The 13,830-nt window shown below is 44.2% G+C and overlaps 1 protein-coding gene across 4 annotated transcripts in view; it reads right to left on the reverse strand.

The window, feature by feature from the left end:
- SETD1A (SET domain containing 1A, histone lysine methyltransferase) overlaps window positions 1-13,529 on the reverse strand; it is a 1,055,844-nt gene extending 1,042,315 nt beyond the window's left edge. Inside the window, exons 1-2 of one of the 4 annotated variants that reach the window (XM_085618738.1) lie at window positions 13,407-13,529; window positions 2,805-2,853 (exon numbers count right to left, since the gene is read on the reverse strand). The gene's annotated coding sequence lies outside the window, so the exon portion shown is untranslated. Of the gene's footprint in view, window positions 1-2,804; window positions 2,854-12,538; window positions 12,994-13,065; window positions 13,257-13,315 lie in introns of those variants that run through there. The other 3 variants (XM_085618739.1, XM_085618737.1, XM_085618736.1) reach the window with 3 other exon arrangements.
- Between the last annotated feature and the right edge of the window lie 301 nt (window positions 13,530-13,830).

Here is a 13,830-nt window from a genome sequence, read left to right on the forward strand (position 1 = left end):
CTCCAACCAGAGATCTATACATATTGAATATAAACCATCACTGACTATCTACTGCTTTGGTTCCTTTGACAATTTGCTTCTATACAAACTTTATTGCTTTACATAATTTACACTTGTGTGAGCACACATGAGCACCTTTTTCTTAACAGTAAGATGTTGCATAACTGTTAAGGGTGTGGTTTCCTTCCTTTTACTGATGTAGAGCGAGTCCTAATTATTACATTGAATACATATCAAATGTTGTCTTATACGCTATTTTTCCACATGAAACTTTTGTTCTTGAATGGATGATTGTCCTGTTTCCAGTTTTGTCTTGGAGTAGAGCAGAACCAGTTTTTTATGTCAGGTTATTATGGAAAGCAGGCTGCCTAGGGCAATACAAAACTTACAATTAAACAAAACGGTGTATGAAATAATATCAGAAAATCTTCCATCCATTCCATAGTGGTTGAAGATCAAAACTCAAGCTGGGAGAACCAAAAAGGAGGTAAATTGCATGATCATACTAGGTCTGCTGATTTACTACTTGTGTTAGTCCTACAAGCGGCCATTAAGTTAAAAAGGCCTATACAGAGCCAGATTGCGGGGCACCGTACCACAGGTTAAAATTACATAAAATAATCACTTAGATTAGAATAATTTGATCAATAAAAGATTGGCAACTTCAGCATGTCTTTCAGTGAATGCTACAGTGGAGTTAGGTGGAGTGTAAACTGTAAATCAGTAAATAAAATAAGAAGCCTACATATAGCATGAACAGCCGAATATCTCTCTTAATGTTAACCAGGATCTAGGGTGTCATGAACTGTTACCTATAAGCGCTATTTAAAGGCTATGGCAACCCCTTACTCACTCTTTCCTATCCTTTTTGATACGATCAGAGCCTTCAGCAAAGGCGTTGGGAAATCGCTGGGCCCAATGCATCATGCCTCCGCGTTTCTGAGATGACAAACAATTCTAGATTGTGCTCATTTAGCAGCAGATTAATTTCCTGCTTCTCTGGCAATGCAACAATTATCTCATTGTACCTCTTCCACTGCGCACTCCCCCCCCCGCACCCCAAATCACCCCCCCCAGTTTAAAAAGGAAGCACATTAAAAAACAAAATGTACCTCAAAAGATTACAACTGATAGTCTCCGAAGACCACATCAATACAAAAGGATGCAACTTCATCGCCAAAGCAGTGAGAAGCAGGTAAGCAGCTACTCTGCCCACAGGTCACATCCAGGCCAAAATTGTGTCCTTCACAGGCCAGGGATTTTTAACGAATCCCTGGTTTTTATAATTTACTCTGGGATGGTCTGAAAAAAAAGCCAATATGCAGCAGCATTTTATTCAACCTCCAAAATGGAAAAGGGGCTGAAGTGTCTGCCCCCCCCCAAAAAAAAAACAGTTGTTGTGATAAAACAACCCATTTTTATATATAAACACAAATATGTAATCCAAATCCAAACAAAGATTTGAAAGATTAAACGTGATCACACATTCACAGCCCAAGGAAACCAGTGCGGTAGTGTTCCAATACTGACCAACTAAAAGGCATAAACATCCAAGTGTCAAATGGCACAGATAAGACCAAAACGTAGTTGTACTGCAGCTGCCATATTGACCAATTAAAATTAGAACAATTACGTCTCTGCATACTGTTCTACAAACGCAGTAATGGTCTGAAATCCCCAAATTAAAACATTTTTAAAAAACTTACTGAAAACTTCTAAGACCAAAATACAAACGAATCTCAATAGTAATATTGGCATAATGCTACAACGTAAAAGTGATCTTCCACCATATTTACCTGTAACATTTTTCACATGCTAGAATAAGGTCTGAATATATGTGGTGTTCAACAGATCAATTGGAGTGAAGTATTAGACATGAGCATCAGTAAAACATCACTTAAAGCAAACTTTGACACCCTGTTGCACTGTGCATGAATGGATGGATGTAGTGGGGGGGGGTCAGAGGTTATTATTTTTAGTCTTTCATCTACTGAGGATACAAATGTCAACGAGTACAAGGTGCATTCACTATGTACCTGCTCATACTGCACTTAAGTACAAATCAGACAAGCAGCAAGGGGAAACAGAAAATATACAACTTCTTTTGGATGAAGGCTCATTAAGAAAAGAAAAGATTTTGAAGAGGTCAAAATTAGCTTTAAGGTATAGAGGGTATGAGAACAATTGCTGGAACAGGAGTCCCACACACATTTCAGATGACAATAAGAGAAAAAACAACAACATCTGCGATGAAAAATGTAAGAAATTATCATTTCACTCATACACATCAACTCATAGCAACACCCTAGGGGGCCACATTTAGCGGGAATGTGGCCTTTAAGTCAGCTATGGTGCACCCACAGATGCGATCTCAAGTTAACTTAGATTTCGAGAAAAATTCCTAAACTCAAATTGTGTACGCCTTGGCATGACCGTTCCTCAATAGGATTGTCACTTACAAATAACTTCTGATGCTAAAGATTAATGTGTCTTCACATAGCCTTACAATATGAACCGTATGAGTGCAGGCAAACTTGTCATATAATTCAGAATGAGGTTGTGTTAGGCAAATATTATATTTTAAACATACTGTATGTCTAACAGAAAGGATCATGGACAACACATGAACTAATGTACTACATCGTTGCATCTGTTTTGGTCACATAAAAGAATCAACGCAAATGTAACACAGGTTATACTGGGAAAGAAGGGATTCTAAATGACAGATTGTAATGCCACAACAGCAAGCGACAAAGGCAACATAGAAATCTGATGGGAAACAGTGTTCATACAATGGCACTTACCAAATGTATGGGGCATTTGAAAAGATCACATGACGAGTCAGGGCACAACCTACGATGGAAAAATTTAGTGTTAGTGATATTGTGTTTCTCACTTGCCACCCTAAAAGTTTTTTCTAACACTCCTAATTACAATTATCACTAATACACAATTTAATGGTATTCTTTAAAAACATGGCAATGATTAAGGACCAAGTCGGCAATATGGCCCTAATTACGAGTTGGTTAGAAATACCGAGACAGGGCACAACTATGGTTTTAGTTCAATCCCGACATCCGTGTGGGTAGCACAGGCACGTTTTGACATCCGCATGGAGAAAAAAAGGCTGCAACAGGGGGAAAAATGCAGAATTTTCACGAGGCAACTGATTTGACATATCACTCATTCTAAGATGGAAAACTCTGAATAGGGTGGTGCAATTGCCACTGGATAAAAACAATGTGCATTATCATTTGCCCAGAGGCCAGAGTCAGAAACAGCTTTATTCGATTTTAAAAACAAAACCATAAAAGCATACACATATATAAATACATTCTTGGCAAAAAAAACAATGAATTTTAAAAGTACAAGTTTCATACCTTTAAGAAATAATCTAATTCATGGATATCCTAAATCTTAAGATGGTTTTAAGAAACAGAGACACAGAGAAAATAAGAAATTCATCATCTAGCATTTGCAGTTTGACCAATGCCACTCTACATTGCCTCAGCCCTAATTTTTTTAAAACGGGTCGGAGCAAGCTTTTCCTTGGTGCAGAGTAATATTTGCAGAAAAGGATACAATGGAGGGATGATTGGGCAGAAACCTGATCGCAGGGGCAAGGAATGAGGTCCTTTGTCCAACAGTTAATCTCAGGAAACGTGACTAATCTAAAAAAGACATTTATCCTAAAACGGGTCAAAAGCATTCGGGAATAACAGCTGGGGACTAGTTTCAAGTATGGCTGAATACCTTGATTTTGAATAAGTAATTGATTAGCCATGACAGAGCTCTTACATTTCTCTATGTGCCAACGTTTCTCTGTTAGAAAGTGCAGGCAGGATTTCTTGAGATTCTTTCTTGACAAATCCGCTAAATTTTCTGGGGAGTCAAAGAATTCTGGATGGCCCATCTCAATAAAAAATGTTTTGAGATAATTAAACCAGGACATTTTTGAGGCCCCATCAAGACTTAAACAATCCTTGATTATATCCCTGTTCAAGCCTGTCTCGGTTCCAGACCAGACTTTGTGCCACAGCAGAATGGGCTCCAGCTTAATAAGGTCCGAAATATATAATACACCCAACTCTTGGTGACAGACATAAGAGGAGGTAGTCCTGGGCACAGCCAGTAAAAAGCGAAGGAAGGCGTTCTGGCAAGTCTGAATCCTCGAGTTATTCACAATCCCCCAGATTCCTGCACCGTACAGTGCTGTAGATACACATTTAGATCTGTATATGTCTAACAACACTGGTACTGGACGGCCTCCTACCTTATTTGAGAAATGCTTGACAGCCCCTATAGCTCGTGAAAGTGCTAGTTTTCGTGATTCCCCTGCTGCTATCCATGTGCCCTTTTTATCAAAGTTAATGCCCAAGTAGGAAAAGGTGTTAACAGTCATGATTTTTGTGTTGGACAAAAAGGAGTTGCAGTGAAGGATCTTCTTTTTTGTGCAACACATAGTAAACGTTTTACTTATGTTAATCTTTAGGCCCCTGTTACCCATATAATCTGAGAAATTACTAATCGATCTTTGGAGGCCAATTTGAGTCCGAGCCATAATTACAGCATCATCTGCATATAAAAGGATGGGGATATAGGAGTTACCGATTTTAGGATAATCCTGCTTGTCTTCCAGAAGGTGAGATGCAGCTGAATTGATATATAAATTAAACAAAAAAGGAGCTAAAGTACAGCCTTGTCTCACTCCCTTTCCTATAGGGAATTTGGAAGTGCAGTCCCCCCTATCCCCAAAGCGGACCCTGGCACCTGCATCTCGATATAATTCTCTAATGAATATTAAAAGATTTGGGTCCACTCCCATGTCCTGCATAATTAGCCATAGTTTATTGTGGTTGATACAGTCAAAAGCCGAGCTTAAGTCCACAAATGTGAGAAATAAGTTCTCATTTTTGGCCTCGACATATTTGGCTACTAATAATGCTAGGTTCAAACCTTGCTCCGTTGTCCCCAAACCTTCCCTAAAACCATATTGGAACTGGGAGAGGATACCTCTTTCATCTGCCCAAGTTTGCAGTTTACTGAGGATAACTCTCCCCGCGATCTTCATGAAAGAATCAAGTAAGGAGATCGGTCTATAACACTTAGGTGCATTGCGATCTCCTTTCTTGAATATGGGCACCACGATGGCTTCTTGCCATGTCTTTGGAAAGCCCAATTTTGTAAAGCTGTTAAGGACGTTGGTTAAAAGAGGAGCCCATAACTTAATTTTAGCCTTAAATATGTCCACGGGTATTCCATCCGGTCCCGGTGCCTTACCCGCTGGGCTCTTATCAATGGCTGTCGAGATTTCTTCCAAAGAAAAGTCTACATTAATTGGATAGGGCAGTACATCCTGAGATCTTAAATTTAGCCCCCCTTCTATAACTACCTCGGGGTCTTCTTGATAGAGCTCCCGAAAATAGGTCACCCAGGTCTCTTCTGTAATGGCTAATTCAATGGATGCTGATTCAGTGAAAAAAGGGGCATTTACTGCTTTCCAAAAAGCAGTATTATTTTTGGAATGGCATGCTTCCCAAAGGGTGTGCCAAGCATCTTGTTTAATTTGTTCTTTCTTTTTTTGACTGCCTGTTGGTAGGCTAATCTGGTGGATCTGACTTCAGCCATTTCCCTGGGAACTTGCTTAAGTTGGGTCATTAGAAGGGCATGAGTCTTACTGCATTCTCGATTAAACCATCTCTTACTTCTATTAGCCCCAGAGTGCGAAGGTTTTGTAAGTAACTTTCCAATTTCCTCAGTAATGCTAAGGAATGCATCGATCACTTTGGGAAATTCTACATTCTCAGTAAGGCAAATATTAAATTCCACTTCCTTGGATCGAATTAAATTTCCTAGGAAGGTCGCTGGTTCCACTTTGTCCCATTTTAAGGTATAACCATTCTTCCTGGCAAGTTCTAGTCTATAATTATATAGGTTCTGAACTGTAGAGTCAGTAGTACTTTTGCCCATCGGAATAGCAAAGGACATGCTGAGTGGTAAGTGGTCACTCATTACTACCTCGCATAGTTCAAACGCACAAATGCGGTGAGAGTATCGTTTAGATACTAAGAGGAAGTCAATGATTGAATTACAGCCCCTTCCTATAAAAGTAGAATTAAACGAAACTGGTGGTGAGCAGAGTTCATTTGCAAAGCCTAAGTCCAGGGAAAACAATATATCATTTAATTGGTTTCCCAGGGAAGTGTGAGAAAAATGTGCTGAAGAAGAACCTTCCCTCTCCCCCAAGTCACATATATTTTGATCGCTAAGTGGACATAGAAAATAGTTAAAATCGCCAAGCCAGATCACACAAATATCTGAGGGTTCGTTTTCATCTATATCATTTAGGGTCTCATGTAGTTCTTTTAAAGTTGAGGCCCATAGATCTTTTGGGATGTTATTATAGAAATTAATCAAGTTTATGTGTTGTTTACCCCCAAACGTTATGTGCAAAACTTGGTAAAAAGCTGAAACTGGTGAAAAGGATATCTTTACTTCCTTTAAACAATTTGAAACATAGGTGCATAAGCCCCCTTTGTTTCTCCCTCTTAAAGTGTGTATTGCTGGCGTATGGTAGGTGCGGTAGCCATTCATATGAATGGGTTCTACAGTCCAGCATTCCTGAAGGCAGATGATCGAATGCTTTTTTAGGAAAGAAGTACAATTTATATCTCTTAGCCTAGAAGACAGGCCAGCAATGTTCCAAGACAAGAATGTAAGAACAGAACCTATATCACCCTCTGGCAAAGAAGGAGCAAGAGTGGTTTCACAGGGGACGGCCCTTTCTAATATTTCTATGTTAGGCCGAGTAGAATTGGTTTGTATCTCTTCGCCCACAGTACTTGTAATGGTAGTTTCAGGATTATCCCTAGGGGAGTCTGGCAATTGTACAAGCCATTGTTCAGACAATGATGGTAAAACGTCATCATATGCAACCTCCCCTACAAAATCAGATACATGGGGTTTTGGGGATAGTCAGTCGACCATATCTAGGCAGCTATACCTATTTGTTCTTGGAAAGGAGTCCAACCAACCCTGTTCTATTGGAACAAACCCACCTCTAGCACAGTTAGTGTTAAGATTACCTCTCCCTACCTTGATCCACTTGTCATTGTTCGCTTGATAAGGATAAAAGTGAGCAAGGGGTAATGGGGTAATATTGGTGTAATGCAAAGAAGGTCGTGCCTATAGGATGTATTTTACAGCCTGCATGTCGTTAAAATTGACAACAATACAGTCCCCCGATGAGTCTTTATTACTTCTGCCCACCCAGCTAACTCTCCGGGCAAACAAGATCTTAGCGTGGGTACAGGGAGGGAGTGGACGGTTGGTATTGAGCCAATGCATTGTTTTGTTCTTTAACTCATAGTATGACTCAGTATTTTTACCTTCAAGACTAGGTACCCCCGTCAATACAACTACGTATGGTGCAGATTCTGGTGGAAGATCTATGGTAGGTAATTTGTAAGCGTTACAATGAGAGGGCTCAGATCTGTTCACCTTTTCATTTATATTCTGTGACAGAACATGGTCAGCTTTAGCATTGACATTGGAGGATTTCTGCTGGGACATAACTCCTGTGTTTAGGTTTTGAGTACCGCTAGTATTTATGATGTTATCATTACAAGCAGTGCCCTCACCTTTACCCCGAGATATTCCTAACAAGGGGGAGGAAATTTTCTCTTTAGGATTGCTTGCAGTGTTAGCAAGAGGGGGGTGTTTACAGTGCTCTCTATAGGTATCTGTTTTCATCAGTTGATTAAGTTCGAGATTTGTTAGAGCAGTTTGTTCTAATTTCTTAAGACGCTCCTCTATCTTAGTAAGTCTATCGAGAATCGGATGGGTTGAATATTCAAAGACTTCCCTTATTTTTGAATAAAAACCATCATCTAGTTGTCTAGGTAGATCTGAGGTGACTTCGGTCAATGGTAGGTCAGCAGCTCCCAGAGTATGATTAAGTAGAAGTTTGGCACCTTTTGATTTAGTCGATCTTAGTTGATTCCCCTTTTTCCCACGCGGGGCAGCCTTCTGTTTTGGCTTAGCCCCTAAAATTGGGGCAGGGGGAAGATGGAATAACCTCAGATGTTGCGTGTGTTTGAGCTCGAGTAAGTACACCTTCTGGTTGATTAGTTACAACATCAGCAGAAATAAATTCAGTCCTGTTGTTACTTCTAGTGCCTATATCCCTTGTCCTTTCCAGGATTAAGTCCATAGAAGAGTCAATACTTTCCCCCTCACTAATCGTACAATTAGTTGAGATAGAATTTGTATTATTAACCACAGGTGTAGCAACTAGAGCAATTTTCCCTAAGGAGGAACGTTTGGCATTAAGGGGATCCAGCGAGAGACGACGCTCTGTAAGATCAATTTCACGTTCTAATAAGTTAGTTGCTTTTACAATGAAATTGTCTAAAGTTCCTGCTATAGAAGTGCCAGCAACGGTACTCTTGGTCCTGGACAATCCTCCCGCAGTTTTCATCATGATTACCTCTGGCAAATGAATTAGAAGAGTGCACGGGGGTGGCCCAGCCCAGCGTCTCCAGTCTCGAACAGCCTCAAACGGCCCGCTCTTTGCCCGGTCTTCGCCCCGGCTCTCGTCCCGCACGCGTCCCGCTAACACGTGTGAGCGGTAGAATGGTGATAAAGAAGAAGGGGGCGGAGATAGGGGAGGAGTCGGGAAGAGGGCCAGGTGCAGCCGATGTGCAGCGCGCACAGCACCCAGGTCCTCGCAGTCCCGAGTGCGTGAGTAGCAGATGGCAGACTCTCCCCTTTGGCAGATAGCAGCAGGCAGGGCAGCGCCCTTCAAAGTGCAATGTCCGGTGTAGGAGACGAGCCCCAGAGTCCAACAGCCAGGTCCAAATCCTCGAGCGGCACCCGCGAAGCGGGGGCCGCAAGTCGTGATAAGGTCTGCGGGGGAGGAGTCGGGAAGAGGGCCAGGTGCAGCCGATGTGCAGCGCGCACAGCACCCTGGTCCTCGCAGTCCCGAGTGCGTGAGTAGCAGATGGCAGACTCTCCCCTTTGGCAGATAGCAGCAGGCAGGGCAGCGCCCTTCAAAGTGCAATGTTCGGTGTAGGAGACGAGCCCCAGAGTCCAAGAGCCAGGTCCAAATCCTCGAGCGGCACCCGCGAAGCGGGGGCCGCAAGTCGTGATAAGGTCTGCGGGGGAGGAGTCGGGAAGAGGGCCAGGTGCAGCCGATGTGCAGCGCGCACAGCACCCTGGTCCTCGCAGTCCCGAGTGCGTGAGTAGCAGATGGCAGACTCTCCCCTTTGGCAGATAGCAGCAGGCAGGGCAGCGCCCTTCAAAGTGCAATGTTCGGTGTAGGAGACGAGCCCCAGAGTCCAACAACCAGGTCCAAATCCTCGAGCGGCACCCGCGAAGCGGGGGCCGCAAGTCGTGATAAGGTCTGCGGGGGAGGAGTCGGGAAGAGGGCCAGGTGCAGCCGATGTGCAGCGCGCACAGCACCCTGGTCCTCGCAGTCCCGAGTGCGTGAGTAGCAGATGGCAGACTCTCCCCTTTGGCAGATAGCAGCAGGCAGGGCAGCGCCCTTCAAAGTGCAATGTTCGGTGTAGGAGACGAGCCCCAGAGTCCAAGAGCCAGGTCCAAATCCTCGAGCGGCACCCGCGAAGCGGGGGCCGCAAGTCGTGATAAGGTCTGCGGGGGAGGAGTCGGGAAGAGGGCCAGGTGCAGCCGATGTGCAGCGCGCACAGCACCCTGGTCCTCGCAGTCCCGAGTGCGTGAGTAGCAGATGGCAGACTCTCCCCTTTGGCAGATAGCAGCAGGCAGGGCAGCGCCCTTCAAAGTGCAATGTTCGGTGTAGGAGACGAGCCCCAGAGTCCAACAACCAGGTCCAAATCCTCGAGCGGCACCCGCGAAGCGGGGGCCGCAAGTCGTGATAAGGTCTGCGGGGGAGGAGTCGGGAAGAGGGCCAGGTGCAGCCGATGTGCAGCGCGCACAGCTCCCTGGTCCTCGCAGTCCCGAGTGCGTGAGTAGCAGATGGCAGACTCTCCCCTTTGGCAGAAAGCAGCAGGCAGGGCAGCGCCCTTCAAAGTGCAATGTTCGGTGTAGGAGACGAGCCCCAGAGTCCAACAGCCAGGTCCAAATCCTCGAGCAGCAATGTGCATTATCATTTGCCCAGAGGCAATTTTAATGCATGCAATTTCAAAACAACTCATTGCAAGGGTCTACCTCACTGAGCCATCTAAACAGCAAGCAGACCACATAACACAGGAGAAAGGCTTTCCATCTTCAGGTCATGCAAGGATACCCATTCAAGGGACAGCAGCTACATGGTAGAAGATGTCTCACATCCTTGGCCTCACTATCGCTGAGCAATAGCTCCATCCTTCTTAATTTAGTCATATTATAGGAGCTACAAGTAGAAAACCAGTGTGTTATGCTCCACCCATTAACAGTAATCGCTCATGCACACAAGACTATATTCTCACACACAAGGACTGAAGCAAAAAAAAAGGCACTGGCAAAACCAATTGGTAGCGCCCACGCATGGTCTGTTCTTTTCGGGTTTGTCAATGTTCTAAAATAGCCACAAACAAAATTAACGCAATACAACTAGAGCTGAAAAAGAGTCAAATGAGAGGATCCATTAAGGAAAACAGACAAAGGAACACTCATTCCAATATGCAGGAACAGATATGAGAGTGAGAGCTCCTCAGGAGAATGACAAATATTTTTCTAATGGCTAGTCCATATTCTGACGTGAAGCAGAACAAAGCTTGTTTAGATTTCCTTAGTTTGTATGACTACCTATGAAAGACACGCTTATCTTCCAGCACAACGGAAAAACCTACTTTGGTTGTTTTTTCTATTGGATATGGTTACTGACCTAAGTGAATACTTTTGATGGCCATGCAACAAATGCTACATTCAATATGACCATTCGGAGACAAGTGGCACTTCATGCATGCCAGTCTCAGTGTTTCTATTTGAGTAATGGTGAGTTACCAACTGACAGTGCTAAGAAATCGTTCTTTTAGGGTTACGTTGTATGGACATTGAGGGCATCCATTGCTGAAGAGTTAAGCTTCAAAAAAAGCTTTCACTCTAGATAAATTGAGGATCAGCTTTGATTATGTACTAATTTTAATATCGCTATACACACCAGGTTTCCAGTGTGATACATCCATTACGCACATACACATATATGCATACCATAACTGCTTCTTTGCTAATACCAGCTAAACGCCCCCCCCCCCCCGATCTAAAAATGGCACTTTATATATTGTTCAGCAAGTTTCCAACCACCTCTTCCAGAACAGGTGTGATGGATCAAAAGAATTACAAAAATCCCCAATCTTTGACGACTGTCTACGAACATGTATCAGTTCTCTTTTGCTACCCTTATCCTTCTTACACTGAAAAACTTAACAAAAACACGAATAGCAATGCAGCTGTTCCAAAATACTTAATGTCACCTGTAAAGCTGGCTGGCTTTTCTAATATTTTAGGTGTGCCCGCTGGCTAAGTATTATGGAGCTGTATGTACTGGTGCCTGCTCTATGGGAAGCAGACCCTTTCATGTGTCACTCTACAGTCCCCTTAAGCACTCTGTTTTCGTGTCCTTGAATGGGCTCTTTCAGAAACGCTTAGAAGAATCTATGCAGAAATCCTCTTGTGGTAAACGTCACAAGGAAGAAGAGCGGAGAGCACTGTTCGAGATGGTGCAGCTTGCATAATGTAACCAGAAGCAGCAGCACTTTGAAGAATCTAGTCAGGAGTTTAACTTGAAGCCAACGGTGCTCCAGACAGACGAATACGGGGTAGTCAAGCAGCGGGTCCGCAGGAGCCTGCATTGAGTCGTTGTAAGAGCAGTATTTCAGGGCTTTGTGACCTGCAGAGGACGCCTTTCCAGTCAGAGCTACAACAGATCCTAACAAATATGCAGGTGTACATTTGATCATGCGTTATCTGATTGTTTGCAAGATTATTTTCCCTACAACCATTTTTCCCCAACCCTGGAAGACGTTTTATGTCTGCCATTGTCAGGAGTAAATATCCAGCCTCTCTCAGTAAGGTAAAAGATCAGAGAAGAGTTGGTGAAAACCCTTAAAAGTTGCAAGTTAGTAGGTTTGCACAGACTCAAAAGGGCATTCCAACCCTGAAACTGTTGCTTACCATTAACTTCAGTTCCAGAATGTAGATCTGCAGAAACCTGGCAACACAAGGGAATTGCCAGTATTCAAACCCTACTATGGAAAGAGCCCTGCGATAATCAGAGTGGCTATTTCAGAACTCTTATATAACAAGATTGCACTCAGGTGCTTCTTTTAGAATATTTTTCCTGGTAACAGTTGCAAAAGTATACCGTTTTTAGTGCTTCCATCCTATTCAACTTACAATACTCTGCGTTGTTCCCGATGCTTGGAACTTAGTAATTTTAATGCACGGCGCTTTTATGTCCTTGTTCAATCCCTGCGCTATATAAAACTGTTTAATAAAACATTGAGTTATTCTCTCATCTTAGCACAACATGCCACCCTGTCAAAATCTCATACACTTTCCAAGTTCTCTCACATCCTACCTCTGCGTTCCTCAACTGCCGATGCCTTCTAGTCTGTCAAAACCTTTCTTGCTCCCCTAGTCTACTTTTGCATCCCTCTGGTCTGATTCCAGCGCCGTCCTTCAGTGCTCCGGCGCGCCGTTTCGGTGAATGGGTGGGTCACAGGCGTCATCCAATCCAGCACCCCTCCAGGTGCCCCCTTGGCACAGGTCTATCACCACTTCTTACAAGCCCCGGCTCCAGCCTCGTCTCCTTGCATTGTGCGTCACAACGGCCACCTACGCGACATCATTCTGTACGCGACCCGCGCATGCGCTGTTACTTCTTAGTAGCCTTTTCTCTCCTTCTCGGATAGCATAAGACCGTTTATTCCCGCGCGCGGCTATCACAGTCCTCCCCAAGTCCCCCCAAGTGACATCACGGGAGCGCGCTCGGTTCGCATGAACCTTCTGTGACGTCACAGAAGCGCGGGGCACAAAAAAGAGGCGTGCCCTTGAAGTACTGGTCCTGCGCATGCGTGACAAAGCTCCTGTCAGACTGTCACTCACCCGGATCCCGCTGGACCGCAGACGTGTGTCCCGGAACGACCGGGCGCTGCCTGCTGCCCTCCGATTACCAGTGTTCCTCTCCGGAGACCTCCGGATCGCTCCCCAGCTTAGATAAAGGCTTTCCTCTAGGCCCAGGACACTGCGCTAAGGAGTAGGAGACCACAACAAGGGGGACAGCTAGTAGCGTATGCGCTTAGGCATATTCCAAACCCACCCAATAGCCACAACTTACAACGGGTAAACACTTTACCTGGAAGAAAAATTTATAGAGGCCATCTTAACCTTTTCTGACCCATCCCAGACCCAACGCCGTCCCGTTAGAAATGTTACTCTCTTCTTACCGGCTCCTGTCCGATTCCAGGCCAGCGACGAATCTGCAGTTGGGAAACCGCGTCTTGGGAGGCTTGCACTGACGATTGCGACGTGGTCGCGCCAGGCGTGGCGTGCGTGGTGACGTCTGTTGTCAGAGGTCAGGCTGTTGTCCAGGAGCTTTGCAGCTGTGTTCGGGTTATGGCAGTTAAAAGGAAATGTTAGCCGTACTGTCGGAGAGTACCTCGATGTTACCAGTGTTCTTTTACCTTTGGCTAAGTTGAAGTATTGTTTGTTCCGTATCCATGCCCGCAGCGTGAGCTCCGTTTAAGAAATAGCACATTTGAAGCTGTCACGTAGGTTTTCGCGTTCAACGAAAAAAGGGACCAAACTTCGATTTGCTTTCTAGCAGCAGGGGAGCATCTTCGGTTGTGAAAGTTACTAGTTTTGGCATTG

Source organism: Triturus cristatus, chromosome 7 (genome assembly GCF_964204655.1).
Source record: "Triturus cristatus chromosome 7, aTriCri1.1, whole genome shotgun sequence".
Classification (NCBI taxonomy): domain Eukaryota; kingdom Metazoa; phylum Chordata; class Amphibia; order Caudata; family Salamandridae; genus Triturus; species Triturus cristatus.